Source organism: Bos taurus, chromosome 12 (genome assembly GCF_002263795.3).
Source record: "Bos taurus isolate L1 Dominette 01449 registration number 42190680 breed Hereford chromosome 12, ARS-UCD2.0, whole genome shotgun sequence".
Lineage (NCBI taxonomy): Eukaryota > Metazoa > Chordata > Mammalia > Artiodactyla > Bovidae > Bos > Bos taurus.
In genome coordinates this window covers 74,025,663-74,041,558 of record NC_037339.1, presented here as the reverse complement: position 1 = coordinate 74,041,558, position 15,896 = coordinate 74,025,663, and the positions used below count along the sequence as shown (strand labels likewise).

The following is a 15,896-nucleotide window of genomic DNA, read 5'->3' as shown; positions in this document are numbered from 1 at the left end:
GAGGAACTTATTTACAAAACAGAAATAGAGTAACAGACATAGGAAACAGACTTATGGTTACCAAAGGGGAAGAAGGGAAGGATAAACTGGGAGATTGGGATTGATGTAGACACACTACTATATACAAAATAGACTACTAATAAGAACCTAATGTACAGCACAGGGAATTCTACTCAGTGCTCTGTGGTGACCTAAATGGGAAGGAAATCCAAAATTGAGGGGAGATATATATGTATATATATATGGATTCCTTGATGGCTCAGCAGGTAAAGAATCTGCCTGCAATGCAGGAAACACTGGTTGGATCCCTGAGTCGGGAAGATCCCCTGGAGAAGGAAGTGGCAACCCATTCCAGTATTCTTGCCTGGAGAATCCCATGGACAGAGGAGCCTGGTGGGTTACAGCCAAAAGGGTCACAAAGAGTCGGACATGATTGAGCAATTCAGTACATGTATACGTATAGCGGATTCACTTTGCAGTATAGCAGAAACTAACACAATATGGTAAAGAAACTGTACTCCAATAAACTTTTTTAAAGAAGAAGACAAGTTCCAAACACAAGAAGTGATGGAAAGCAATAGAACAGATCATGTCCTCATCAAAGAGATGATGAAAGGAAATTAGGCACAATTTTAAATCAATATAGTTGGCATTTTGGTATAATAAATATATTCTCAACAATGCAACCTGTCAAGGCTGAGAGAAGAAGTAAAAAAAAACAAAAAAAGAAAAACAGCTCTAAATAATCCACTACATAGTTTCAACATTGAGTCCATAATTAAATCCTTTTGTAAAGAAAATCCCAGACATAGATTTCTTCACTGGTGAATTCTTTCATCTCTTAGGAAACAGAATACAACAATCTTACACAAAGTCTTCTAAAGGACACAAAAAGAGAGAAGAAATTTTCAATTCTTTATGAAATCAGAATAATTTATACTGAAAACAGCAACACCCTACTGAGAAAAATTAAAGATAACTTAAGCATATGGAGTAATACACCATATTGTGGCCGAGTGAGTGATAATCACTCAGTCGTGTCCAACTCTTTGCAATCCCAGGGACTAGCCTGCCAGGCTCCTTTGTCCATGGAATTTTCCAGGTAAGAATACTGCAGTGGGTTGCCGCCTCCTTCTCCAGTATTATAGCTGATAGACTCAATATTATAAAGATTTCCAATCTCTCCAAATTAATTTACACATATATTATTCAATTCCAATCAAATGCCCCCAAATAAAATGCATAGTATTCCACTGTTTCTCATTATGGTGTGTTTTAAAATAATCTATCAGTACTTTCTTTAACGTTCAATACTTTTCATAGTGCATTCTGATTTTTATTCATTATTCCTTTCACTTTTAGAGTCATTTTATATTTGGAATTCTGGAATCAGTCTCTCTCTATTTATGTATGTATATGTTTCTATAAATCAATAGAAAATAAAAATAACTTAAAAATAAAAGAATGGACATATGTATATGTATAACTGATTCACTTTGCTGTACAGCAGAAACAACACAAAATTTAAAATCAACTATACTTTATTAAAATTTTTAAAAAAATTCTCCTTTTCAGATCCTTACTTTTCAGCTCCTCCCACAACTGCAGAAATTCTTATTCCTCAATAAATTCCTTCAGGCACAGTGGCTGTGCTTCTCTGAATCTTGATTGATCTGTATGCTTCAGCTGAGCTCGCCTTAGCCAAATGCATTTGGAAGGAGGGGAGATGTCAGCAAAGGTGCAGAACAATCGAGACTGGGATGGCAGGGCAGGGCGATCCCATGTGCTTGCTGAGGAAAGAGGGAGAGGGCAAAGGGGGCTGACTCCCAGATTTCTGTCTTGGTGGGGAGCTGGCGTGTATTAGTTTCCTAGGGATGCTATAACAAGCTATCCCAAACTGAGAGACTTAAACAAAAGAAATTTATTGCCTCATAGTTTGGAAGCCAAAAGTTTGAGATGGAGGTATCAGCTGGTCACGCTCCCTCTTGAAGGTGCTGGGGAAGCATCTGTTCCTACCTTCAGGATGCATCACCTCTATTGATCTCTGCCGTCAGTGCATAAGGCATTTTCCTTTTGTGTGTGTGTGTGTGTGTGTGTGTGTGTGTGCTGTGCACTGAGTCGCTCAGTTGTGTCCAACTCTGCGACTCCATGGGATACAGACTACCAGGCTCCTCTGTCCATGGGGGTTCTCCAGGCAAGAACACTGGAATGGGTTGCCATTTCCTCCTCTGGGGATCTCCCCAACTCAGGGATAGAACACAGGTTTCCCACATTGCAGACAGATTCTTTACAGTCTGAGCCACCAGGGAAGCCCTCCCTCTGTGTGTGTGTGTGTGCACCCAGATTTCTCCTTTTTATAAGGACAGCAGTTACACTGATTTAGGAGACTCCTCTGCTCCAGATGACTTCATTAAACTAATTACATCTGCAAAGAATCTAGTTCCAAGTAAGTCACATTCTGGGGCACTGGGAGTTAGGATTGCAATATATGGATTTTTAGGGGACAGTTAAGGAATTTAGGAAGATACATGGGGGAAAACAGAGAGCTCACTTTGTGATGTAATCGTAATAATGGCTATAATCTTTTTAAGGGCTTGCTGTGTGTCAAGAATATTATTCATCTCTTCATGTGCTTCAGCTCACTGATTCTTTGTAAGTGATTCTTGGTGGTGATGGTGGTTTAGTCACTAAGCTGTGTCTGACTCTTGCAACCCCATGAACTGTAGCCTGCTAGGCTTCTCTGTCCATGGGATTTCCCAGGCAAGAATACCAGAGTGGCTTGCCATTTTCTTCTCCAGAGATCTTCCTGGCCCAGGGATTGAACCTGAGTCTCCTGCATTGTAGGCGAATTCCTTACCAACTGCATTGTAGGCAGATTCCTTACCAACTAGGCCACCATGGAAGCCCAAGTAATTCTTAACAGATCATTAAAATTAATATTTCTACTTTCCAGAGGGTTAGAAAAGAAGTCACAGAGAGGTTAAGTCACTTGGACAAGGTCACACAGCTAATTAGGAGCAGAGGTTGACTTTGGACCCAGATATTTCTGATGCAGAACCCTTGCACTTAACCTTTATGACATTCCTTCTGCAGGGAAGTCCATATAAGAGGGGGATCTAATGGGCAGTTGTGTCTGGTGAAGAAACAGATTTGGAAAATATCTGGCTTAGAAAAAGCTTGGGCATTCTGGAATCAGTCCAAATCTATATATGAATCTCATCTGCGATTGAAGTGTCAACATTTAACCTGATTCATAGTTATTTTATCGTGGGTGTACATCGATCCACTCTGTTAAGACTACACTTTACACTCTGATAACCAGGAAGACTGAAGGCATCGCAGGTGCTTCCCTGGCACTGGTTATTGTTTTAGGGAAGATTTCATAATATTTACTTTAATATGTTTTTTTCTAAACTGAAATTATGTGCCCATAACCTGATTGAATGGTAATACTCTTTTTAAATTTCAACTGAAATGCCATTTTTTTCAGGAAAATCTTCTCTCCCATAATAAAGCAGACACCTCTTAATGATGCTCCCTGTTTGTATACCATAAATCCATCAGATCATGGTTCTAGTGGGCTTTACTTTAATCACTTATTTAGCCATCAGTATGGTGATGGAGAGGGAGGCCTGGCGTGCTGCGATTCATGGGGTCGCAAAGAGTCGGATACGACTGAGCGACTGATCTGATCTGATCTGATCTCTTAGTTGATTGTACACTCAGTGATGAGAGAGACTGGATCTATTTTGTTTCCATGACACCTCTAATATCTGGCACTTTGTTCTGGGACTTAGAAACGTTTCAAAGTTGTTTTATGTGGTGTGTATTGTTTCCATCCAAGGATGTTATCTGGGTGAATTTACAGTAACCTGTTTGCTTATGTGCCCTTGTTTATCTTCACCACGTTTATAAGATGGAATTAAGCCCACCTCTAGCTATGGGCTGGGTTGGAGGAGACCCAGGTTCAATCCCTGGGCCGGTAAGCTCTCTGAAGAAGAGAAAGGCAAGTATTGCAGATGTCTACAAGTCTAGGTATTTGTCAGGGAGCATAGTTTTAAAATTAAATTAAAAGCCATGAAATTAAAAGATGCTTGCTCCTTAGAAGAAAAGCAATGACCAACCTAGAGAGCATATTAAAAAGCAAAGACATTACTTTGCCAACAAAGGTCCATCTAGTCAAAGCTATGGTTTTTCCAGTAGTCATGTATGGATGTGAGAGTTGGACTATAAAGAAAGCTGAGCACCGAAGAATCGATGCTTTTGAACTGTGGTGTTGGAGAAGACTCTTGAGAGTCTCTTGGACTGCAAGATCAAACCAGTCCATCCTAAAAAAAATCAGTCCTGAATATTCATGGGAAGGACTGATGCTGAAGCTGCAACTCCAATACTTTGGCCACCTGATGCGAAGAACTGACTCATTTGAAAAGACCCTGATGCTGGGAAAGATTGAAGGCAGGAGGAGAAGGGAATGACAGAGGATGAGATGGCTGGATGGCATCACCAACTCAATGGACTTGAGTTTGAGCAAACTCTGGGAGTTGGTGATGGACAGAGAAGCCTGACGTGCTGCCATCCATGGGGTCACAAAGAGTGGGACATGACTGAGCGACTGAATTGAACTGAACTGATAGTTTTAAAAGCTCTGAAAGAGAATATGTGGGAAATTGCTTTGGTGCTAGAACTATTCTTGTTTCTACGTGCCCTAAAATATATCCTTGGATTAAGCAAAAGCACTGAAGCCCTGAATACCTAGAACAGAAGTGTACAGATGCTTACAGAATTTCAACAAACTTCACTTGGATAAATGTAACACTGTAACAACTTGATAGTTTTTCTAATGCTATTGAATTCTTAGATTCACCAGGAGAAGATTGGGGCCTCCTTCATAGCTCAGTTGGTAAAGAATCTGCCTGCAATGCAGGAGACCTGGGTTCGATCCCTGGGTTGGGCAGATCAGCTGGAGAAGGGAAAGGCTACCTACTCCAGTATTCTGGCCTGGAGAATTCCATGGACTGTCCATGGAGTTGCAAAGAGTTGGACACGACTGAGCAACTTTCACTTTCAGGAGAAGGTAGTTGAGGAAACTGGTCGCTTTAGTTCACTGCAACTTCCTGCCGGTGATCCATGGAGCAGTATCAAGTTCCATATTCTACTTCCTTTGGAAAATCCGTTTATTTATTTATTTTTTTTCTCTTTTTTTTCTAAATTTTATTTTATTTTTAAACTTTACATAATTGTATTATTTTTATCATATCATCAAGAATTGGGTTCCTTACCTGAAAAATGAGGAGAATAATAGTATCTACCTCAGAGTGTTTGAAGTGAAGTGAAAGTTGCTCAGTCATGTCTGATTGTTTGTGACCCCATGGACTATACAGGCCATGGAATTCTCCAGACCAGAATACTGGAGTGGGTAGCCTTTCCCTTCTCCAGGAGATCTTCCCAACCCTGGGATTGAACTCAGGTCTCCCTCATTGCAGGAAGATTCTTTACCAGCTGAGCCACTCTGGAAGCCCAAGAATACTGGAGTAAGTAGCCTATCCCTTCTCCAGTGGCTCTTCCTGACCCAGGAATCAAACTGGGAGCGCCTGCATTGCAGGCGGATTCTTCACCAGGTGAGCTACTGTTTGGGACAAGATAAAATGGGGTAACACCAACAAAACGCTTACTTAGTCCAGTGCTGGGTGCATGTTAAGCAATTAGTAAGTATCATCACCATCATCAAGGTCATCATCACCATCATCATGACACCTTCACTACTTTCTTGGCATTTATGATTGGAAAGCACAAAGGGATGTTCCTGACTGTCTCAACCAAGTGAAATTTACTTGATGGACAAAATAACCTTAAGTTCACCTTCAGGCTTCCTAGTCTTAACTTTTCCCTTGAGCCAATTTTTTTCATTTACAAATTTCTAAGTGCATGTTTGTTCAAACTCTTAGCTGCTGGCTTACAATCTTTATGGAACAAACTGAGGCTTTAGTATTACAGATGCACACAGTTGTTTTCAAAGGGCAAAGACGGGCCACAGAGAGGTGAGATGGCTTGATGCAAAGTAGCAAAGGGGGAAGAATTTGAAATCTTAGCTTCAGGCACTTTTTGTCTAGAAAGCCACTGAAGGCTTTCTTTGACTGAATGTCTATGCAATCCCTTCAAAGAGTTTGATGTGTTTTTTTGCCACATTCCATGCTACTTATTGTTGAAATGAAAGCTTTCCTTCTTATTTGGCACCTTGAGGGAGGGAAGGACCCTAAGGGAACAGATCACAGTAGTTGGAAAGGAAGGAAAAAGGAAGCGTTCCTGGAGTGTTGTGTACTGCCTAGGTAACCTCAATATCAACTAGCGAACTGATATAAGCAAGGATTTTTATATTATTAATATTAATCCAGCCAGACACAGAGCCCTTGAGGATTTACAGCAATGTGCTTTTGATGCATGTAAGTTTATAAACAACATTTGTAAGCCCCAAGCTCTACCCTTCAATACATAAGGCGTCACCTGCTTCACGCTTGATACCACACAGCCTTGGAAGCCACCTAAAGGACACTGGAGGCTGCCACCTGTCCTACGTTTGCTCTACCAGGATTGAGTCTTTTCTCTGTTCTGAGCACTTTAGCTGCATATCTTTCCTGCGTCCACCACTATCACTCCCATCTCTGGCTTTTTTGCTCATATTTTCTCCATTTGGTTTTGGTAACTTGATTCCAAAGTATTGGGTTGGCCAATAAGTGTCATTCGGATTTTTCCATAAGATGCAATGGAAAAACCCAGACGAACATTTTGGTCAAATATTTGCCTTGGCACAGAGAACCAGAAACCCTTTGTGGAATGCTGACACAAGCAATTCTGCCCCTGCTCAGTCTTCATGTTTATAAGAGCACATCTTGGTCTTCAAGCTTAGCATCCCAGGTCCCCAGGATTTGTCAATAAGCATGTCCAGCGTCCTGCAGAGACAGAGGGAGAGATGGGTCCTAGATAGGCTTCCTTCAGATAAGCTGCAGCCTTTTGAAGGCAGGACCCACTTTGTTCCCACAATCTATAGGTTCTGCAGGGCTGGAATCTTGTTAAAATATCTTTTTGGGGGGATACGTTCTCCCCCATGCAAAGCCATCTAGAGTTATAGTCCACATGGCTTAATAAATGCTTATTTAAGGAGATTATAGAACAGAAGCAAAATCACAATTTTCCACTCCTGTTGTCAATGACTCCAGATAGTAGAATAAACACCCCTGTGACCCCTTCCCTCACCCCTCCCTCACAAAACTTCTTGTCTACTCACTCTCAGTACAGGATCTTAATATGTACACAAATAAATTCTGTCAAGAGCTCAGATTTGAATATAGGCTGTATGTCAGAAAATACTGAGTTCCAATCTTGGTTTTAACTCAGAGTCTCTTTTTGGTCTTTAGAAAGAAAAACAAAACAAAACACATTTCCTCATCAATTTGTGCCAAGTCATTCTCACCTGCCCCTCTGGGTACAGTGAGGATTAATGACTTCTATTTCCTTACAATCCCCCAGTCCCTCCCTGGTAGTAAGTTAGGGATATGGGCCCATTAGCTGCAAATGTTGCTCCAGTGGCCTTAAAGGATTAATGTACCTCCCAAAGCCCTTAACTTACTGGGACAAATCTGGCTCAATGAGTTAATGGGCTAATTAGTTAATTGTCAACTCTGCAAAGATGCGAAGTATTGTTATTTTGCACTTTATTAAATTCTTGAGGATTAACAAGTAGAGGGAGCAGATGTTGAGAGGATGTGAAAGAGGCTGGATGATCGTGGCGCACCACAAACTCTTGTCCAGCCTCTACTCGGGGAGAGAGCCGGTGATGCCATTAATTACGTCCTATGGGTATGTGATCCAGTAGGAAAGAGACTGGCATCCATCATACACAAATCCTGTGGATATGAGAGTACCTCTCCTAAAGGGTAGCAGAATAATTGTCGGCTTCGATGCTATTGAGTGAGACAGAGGTTATGCAGTGATGTGTCAACTGAAGCAAGGTCTGATCTGCAACATAACTGGATGCGTAGAATGGCGAGGTACTTTATACAGAGGCTTTATGGTGCCACTTGAAAATACGCTTTACTTCAGAGCCAAAGTAAAGAGCAAGGGGAAAGTGTTTGAAAATGTGAATATTGTATATATAAGAACGAGGTGAAATCGGCACAGGGCATCTGAATCACAGACACTATTAACAAAGGAAAGTCACTGGCAGATGTTCCAATGGTTAGTTGTGATCAGAGATGATATAGCTCAGGCGACTTGTTTCTGAGGAGAAAACCTTAAAATTGCATGAGCCTCTGGATGATTTGGGAATGTGTTCAATCCCTCTGCATACCAGTTCATTTTGAAAAATTGGAAATCCTACACAGAACAGTCACAGACCAAATGACAGATAATTAAGCATTCCTGGTACCACGGGAAGCATGTTTTATTTAAGGCTCTTGCCAACAACGTAGCTCATTAGACTTTTGAAACAAAAGTAATGTACAAAGAACAATTGAAAAGTTGTTCTTAACAAAGTGAAGCTGTGTAGAAGGGGAAAAAGGCTTCAAAATGGAATCTACGCAAACACCAATGTGCAGTCACAGATACTGTGCCTGAAACATTCCTTGAGAGGCAGAGTCGCTCGTCTGTGCAAGAGCCCTCCTTCATGATGCCCAAACCCCGATCTTCTCGTTTGCAATCCAATCTCCTTACTCATGACTCAGGCCTGGATGAGTCTAAGCCATTAGGGATGGTTCTATTGCTGCCAAGATGAGTAGTCTATAGGCACACATGTAGCCAGTTCTGTCAACAAGATTTGAGAAGATGTATACTGGTGCTTTTGAAAGTTTTCCTTCATATTAAGTTTCATAGGTAAAAACTATCTCCTTTTCTGTAGCTGGATGGTGTTCTATGTTGGTTTACTTCTGTAAGTACTTCAACCATCTTGCAATTATAAGGAAAAACAGCCTTTAGATGAAACCAACAGAGACCAACAGCAAAACAAAGAGCTGGAAGGAGCTTAGAAGCTTGAGGACATTTCTGAGCTTCTGATCTGACTGTGACTTAAGTAATGATAAGTTCACTGAGGTGATGAATTCCATTATTTCTTCCAGTTGACCTTTCTCTGTTACCTACAGCCAAAGACATTATACAAAGCTCAAAGAAATGGCCATCTCCTGACCCCAAGTTCCTGTTTGCTCTAGAAATGCAATATGGCACATGTATAAAGAACACCAGCAACAGAGTCAGACATAGGAATCTGGATAATTCAGACTCTGCCAGGGACTGTATGAACTTGGATAAGCCACTTACACTCTAAGCCTCAAGTTTCTGTCAATAAAGGGACAATAGCCACTATTTTACAGGGCATGTGGAAAGATTCTGTAAGAGAAGGCATGCAAAGTGTACTCAGTAAATAGTAACCAAAATACAAACACACATACACTCTAAAGGCAACTCTGGTAGCTGTTTTCAAATAGGAAACAAATCAAGTGAGAAAATAAACACCATTCAAGCAGCAGGATAAATAAAACTGGAAAGGCATACGGCATCCTGGACAACATCTAAGTATAGGACTTAAAGCCTGTTTTTTTTTTTTTTTTTTTTTACACTTCATGCAAGACAAAGTACAAAAATATTTCTATTTTCTTCTGATCTCTTAAGAACTTAGCATCTGAGGGGAGGATCCCTGAGGAACCCAGGATCTGAGAAGTAAGTACTCGATGTTTTAGGGCTTTGAGATTATCAGAGAAGGATCGTATAATGAGGATGAGATGGAGAAGCCGGTGATGTAGGTAGGGCAAAAATAAAATAAAATAAAATTGAATATACTGATGCAGAAGCCAAGAGAATAAAGTGTTCTTGAAAGATAGAGTGGACAACACTGTCGAATGCTGTTAAGAGGACCAAGCATAGCAAGAATCGAGATGGGAACACAGGGATTTCCATGGAGGAAGGCGATCGAAAGATGACTGGGGTGGGTTGAGCAGTAAATGCGGGTTAATAGATTGGAGACAATGACCATACCTACCTTTCACATTCTACTAGGGCAGGATAAAAAGAAACAGGGCAGTAACTGCAGGTTGCTGAAGGTGTTTTTTCCTTTCTTCCTTCCTTTTAAAATGAGAGATGCTAGGATATGTCTGAATGTTGATGCAAATGATACACTAAGGGAGAAAGTGACAGAGCAGAGAGAGAGATGATCACAAGAGTAAAGTTCTCGAGGAGAGATAATGATGATAAATCTGGCCTTAGGTAGGAGCTGGGAAACTTTCTTCGTTTAATAAGATGGGAGGTACGGTGTGTGCAGACGGATGCAGGTACTTTGGTGGGTTTGGAAAGGCAAGCAGATTTCCATCTGTTGACTTCTATCTTGGACAACAGACAACACGATATAAAAGTCAAAAGTTAAAGAATTTCCCAGAAACGGGAAAGTCTTACACATTCATCTTGTTGTGGATTTCAAAGTTTCGACCTTCCGTTAAAAGTTCAGAATTCTGAGAAAGAAGAACAGAATTCGCCTCTAACTAGAGACTACTCTAATGGTTCAGACACTGAGCTGCCTGGATGAAGGGCTCCTTTGGAGTAAGTAGACCATAAATGCTTTGGGACAGGTAGCCATGAATTTAATAGGAAAACGATTTCTCTGACTACTATCCAATTGGTGGCGGACCAATGTAGTAGAAAGAAAACGATTTGGGGTCAGAAGAAACAAGGTGCACTCTCAGGGTTAAATCTGACACACATCAAATGTTATTGGGCCAGTATTTTACCTTCTCTTTACTTCAGTTTCTCTAACTACATGGACGATTATTTTCATGATAATTTGCATTTAAATTATTATGCTAATGTACTTGATATGAGGCTTCACAGGTGGCTCAGTGGTAAAGAATTCACCTGCCAATGCAGGAGACATGGGTTCCATCCCTGAGTTGGGAAGATCCCCTGGAATAGGAAATGGCAACCCACTCTAGTGTTCTTGCCTGGAGAATTCCATGGACAGGGGAGCCTGGAGGGTTACAGTCCTTAGGGTCACAAAAAAGTTGGACACGACTTAGTGACTAAATAACATTTGACATGAACATCAAAGTATATGGGAATACTATGAAGAATGTCCCTAACAGCAATAGGGACTATTACTAATTGGGCACCTGAGTGAGTGAGTGAAGTCGCTCAGCTGTGTCTGACTCTTTGTGACCCCATGAACTGTAGCCTACCAGACCCCTCCATCCATGGGATTTTCCAGGCAAGAATACTGGAGTGGGTTGCCATTTCCTTCTCTAGGAGATCTTCCCAACCCAGGGATTGAACCCAGGTCTCCCCCATTGTAGGCAGACACTTTACCGTCTGAGCTGCCAGGGAAGTCTAGTATGATGCAATAATTCTAAACTCTACTTTCTGTATATTGTTATGGGCTAAATCATATACCCTCAGATTCATTTGTTAACAACCTATTGCCCAGTGTCTCAGAAGACGACTGCATTTGGACATAAAGTTTTTACAGAGGTGATTAAGTTAAAATGAGGCTGTTAGGGTGAGCCCGAATTCCATCTGTCCAATCTGAATGGTGTTCTTATAAGAATAGAAAATTTGGACACACGGAGATATGCCAGTGGTGCACACACATAGAGAAAAAGTCACGAGGACACAGTGAAAAGGTGGCCGTCTGCAAGCCAAGGAGAAGAGCCTCGGGAGAAGCCAGCCTCCTGACACCTTGATCTTGAGCTTCCAGCCTCCACAGCCATGAGAAAATAAATTTCTGCTGTTTAAGCCACCTCATCTGTGGTATTTTGTTATAGTAGCCCTAGGAATACACAGTATAGATAGATGGAGATATATGTATGTATAATACATACACATATATGTATAATAATACATAGTGTAGATAGATAGATAGAGATATATGTGTGTATAATCTCTCCTTACCTCTACAAAGTAAATATTATTATCCTCATTTTATTATAAGTGAAGACATTGAATATTCCATGTTAAACCATAATAGAAGAGAATATGGAAGAGACTGTTTATATATGTATAACTGAATCCCTTTGCTGTACAGCAGGAATTAACACACCATAAATCAACTGTACATCAATAAAATAAATTAAGAAAATAAATGATGAGACTTAGAGAGATTAGGGGACTTCCTCAAGGTCACATATGTCAGGTAATTTCTTACCAAGTGCATATTGACGATAGGATCCCTCTAAAAGGTAATTGTAAAAATTGAAGTCATAGAAACAGAAATTAAAAAAAATTAATTTATCTATTTCTTATAGCCATACTGAGATCTCTAGCTTATATGCTATGATTTCATAGTTTTTTTCCCCCGTCATTATTTTCAGAGGTTCAACACCACTGTCTCTCCAAGGTTTATTAGAATTTTTAAACATCCTTCTTACTGTGCCTTTTATTGGCCCCTGGTTGCAATTCTATCACTCAAACTCAATTAAGCAGATTGTTTATTCCCTCGGCCTTTGTTAGCATCTCAGCTGGATCACGCCAGGGGGTTGCAGCATGCCAGTTCTGCCATGAGGTGCTTAGATCAGAACTCTGGGTGGGACCCAGATTTCTGGGACAGCGCTGCCATCAGATGGCGCCTGTGTCAGAGCAACCTGGGGCCTGTGGCTTTGTAAACATCTGTGCTGTCTGTTCTACTGCTGCGTTTTACTTCCGTTCCAAGTGGAGATTCGCATCTCCCTGCCTCCACACCTGGGCACTGGGTGACATCCAGTGGAAGGGTCAGTGCATATAATTAAAAGGCTTAGCCAACTGGATCTCATGCTCAGACGATCCTTCCTTGGAGGGCCAACTCTCTCCCACTCATAAATGGATTTTTTAAAGCAGGAGGGCTGTGGGAGGTTGCAGATGCCTTCAGCCTATGGATTTGCATAGCTTCATGTCTCGTAAGTTGTATTCAGGGTCCTTAGGTTCATAAGGACACACCTTTATAGGCACAGTGTTAAACAGATAGTGTATTCTGCATTATTCCCTGTTTCATGGTCCCCTGCTGAAGAAATAGTCATCCACTCAGATCTAGAGAGACAAAAACAGTCATAGCTAGTTTCCTGAGCAACTAATATATGAGAGAGCATTTTTTCCCTATTCTAACATACTTCAGTCTAATTTCTTATCATAACTTGGCAAGGTGCCAATTATTATTAATGCTTCTCTCTCATTATTTAGAAGACCAAAACTTGGCAAATGTAAGTAACATATCCAAGGTCTCATAATTATAAAGTGTCTGAAACTCTCTCCATCTCCAAAGCTCATGTCTTTTCACTCTATTAAGCTTCCCTCAGTCAATCATCACTGATAGTTCCCAAATATGACTTTTCTTTAAAATGTTACTTTTTGAAAATTTATTAAGTTGAATGGTGCTTTCTTGCACCAAGAGTCTGAGTCATTCTCCTGTTTGAGAAGCCTAGATGTTCAGCGATCCTTTGAATTATTGGTTTATTGCCATATCATTCAAAAGAAATGACAGTGTGTTTCATTTAAAAAATTTCTTTTGCATCTGAGATTTTGCCCAGATCTGTTTATTGCTGTCATCTGCAAAAGGAAAATACGACGAGGCTTGAGATGTTCAAATCTGAAGTTTCCCTTTCCCCATTTAAATAAGGGCCAGCAACAAATCAAAAAGGCAAGATTTCATGTTCAGTGATTGACTTAGATAAACGAAAGACTGAATAAATGCCAGATGATTTAGATGTGGTGACTGTTGCTTAAAATATGTGAATCTTGTTACTTCCGAAAGGTAACAGACTAGAAACAGATCTTCTATCAATACTAATGGTGACATCAAGGATCGTGATAATGGTAATTTGGGTTTGTGGTGCTTTTTCCTTTCCACCATCTCAAAGCTGTCCACAGATGTATCAAGGAATCAAAGACCACAAATGGACATGGACAGTGAGCACCACTGGACTGGACCACTATGCCTCATCTCCAACAAGCAACGGCTCCTTGAGGATATCCAGTTTCCTGCCATTTGATGGAGACTGCATAGGAGAATTCAGTTAGATGTTTGCTGGCCTGGGGATAAGGGTTAGGAAAAGAGCTTTTCAATGAAAACGGGTCTCCCAACATAAAACCCTTCCCTTTAGATAGGATCTTCTTTGGGTTCTCTGGGGGCCAAGCTGAACATAATTTTCAAAAACGTCAGAAAGTTGAATGAGTAAAAGTATAATCTTTAAAGAAATTTTTAGATATTTTAAATGTAACAACTTAAAAATAGTCACATTTCTACTGCATTTTTTTGTTTGAAAAATATAAGGCTGATAGAAATGAATGAAGAAGAGAAGCATCGAGCTTATACAATTCCCATAGCTGAGCAGTCAAGAGAATGAGACTGGGATTCAAAAAGACCAGCTTCAAATATTGCTTCTGCCACATGTTAGTTATATGGCTTTGGAGGTTGTCCTCAACTCTTTTCATCTTTAGTCTCTTCTACTATGTGATGGAAATAATGTTTCACTTAGAGCTGTTGGAAGACTTAAGAGCCATAATGAATATCAAGCACATTGCAAGTACCTGCCACAAAGACAACATTAAAAATAGTAGGTTTTAATATTAAAATTGATTATTAATATCATTACAGTATTGTGATGACAAGACTAGGAAATAATGTTATCAGTTAAAAATGGAGCTTTAGAATGTGCACTTCCAAAGCTAATAAAGTGGATGAAAGAGAGTGAAGGATTTGAGAGATAATAGAAGAACTTGGGCTGTGATGACTTTGCTATAAATAGATTTGTTTTTTGGAGGGTGGGCTATTTTAAAAGAAACTAAACTGCACATTTTTCAAAACTAGGTTACTAAGGTGGAAATCACAGATGAAAATCAATATGCTTTGCCAAAAATATAAACAAGGAAATTCATCAACTGGAAGAAGCATTGTTACAATGTGCATGTTGCTTCCATCTGGAAGGAAAATGCCAGAAAGAAACTTAATATTCATGACTGACACATTTTCTTTGTACTGTCAGTCAGCTGGAACCAAGATACGCAGCTGGCTGGAAAGCCCATCTCTACTTCATGTTTCCTCTGACGACCTTATACATAAAATCAAGAATTGCGGGCTGAAACGACACTCTTCATCCTCGTTTATTTTTTTTCAGAGGATGGTACAGTGACCAAAATCTGCTACAATGTACCCTGTTGCCTTTCTTCACCTTTCAAGTTCTCGTCAGAAATCAACATCAAGAATCCAAAAATAGCTGTCCACTTAATAAGCCCCAAAAATAAAAGGAAAAAAAAAAACAAACAAACAAAACTTGGTCAAATATCTTCTTTGCAGACAAAGTAATTTGTCAAATAGAAAGATTCGTTTTTGTTTTCAGAGCACTGAAGTTATGTAAACATAGCTTAAATACATTTTTGAGGGGGAACTTTAACCATAAGTATTCAGAAAATCTAAATGTTAGAAAGATCTTCATTTTTAAAATATGTCTATATTTTATAGATTGTAAATTTCTGGCATCAAATTGAACCCTTCATTACACAGTTTCCTGGAACTATAATCTGCATGGAGTATTTGTCAGAAAATTTTGCATAAAGTAAAAATAACTCATTTACCAAATTACAAGTTCGGGGCTATATGTTTTCACATTGAAGGAAGTGTCAAAAGTTTTACTGTTTAATCTGTCATCAGGGATTGAAACAAGCAAATTGGCAAATAAAGAATGACACTGAAGTGTCTGGTCTCCTCAGAAAAAGAATCACTGGCATCTTTCTGAGTGGAAGATGTCATAATTGCAAAATCAGTAGAAACACAAGTAGCCAGGTAAAGGCATACCTAAATCTTCCTTAAGAATCCTGCTTTTTCTTGGCATGCCATTGTATCCAGTCAATAAGAAAATATTTGGGTGATGATGAAAACCTAAAACAGAATGCATTATTAC

The 15,896-nt window shown here is 39.9% G+C and overlaps 1 protein-coding gene across 1 annotated transcript in view; it reads right to left on the bottom strand.

Annotated features, from left to right (window-relative positions):
• HS6ST3 (heparan sulfate 6-O-sulfotransferase 3) overlaps positions 1 to 15,896 on the bottom strand; it is a 712,546-nt gene that overhangs the window by 34,783 nt on the left and 661,867 nt on the right. The window lies entirely within an intron of this gene.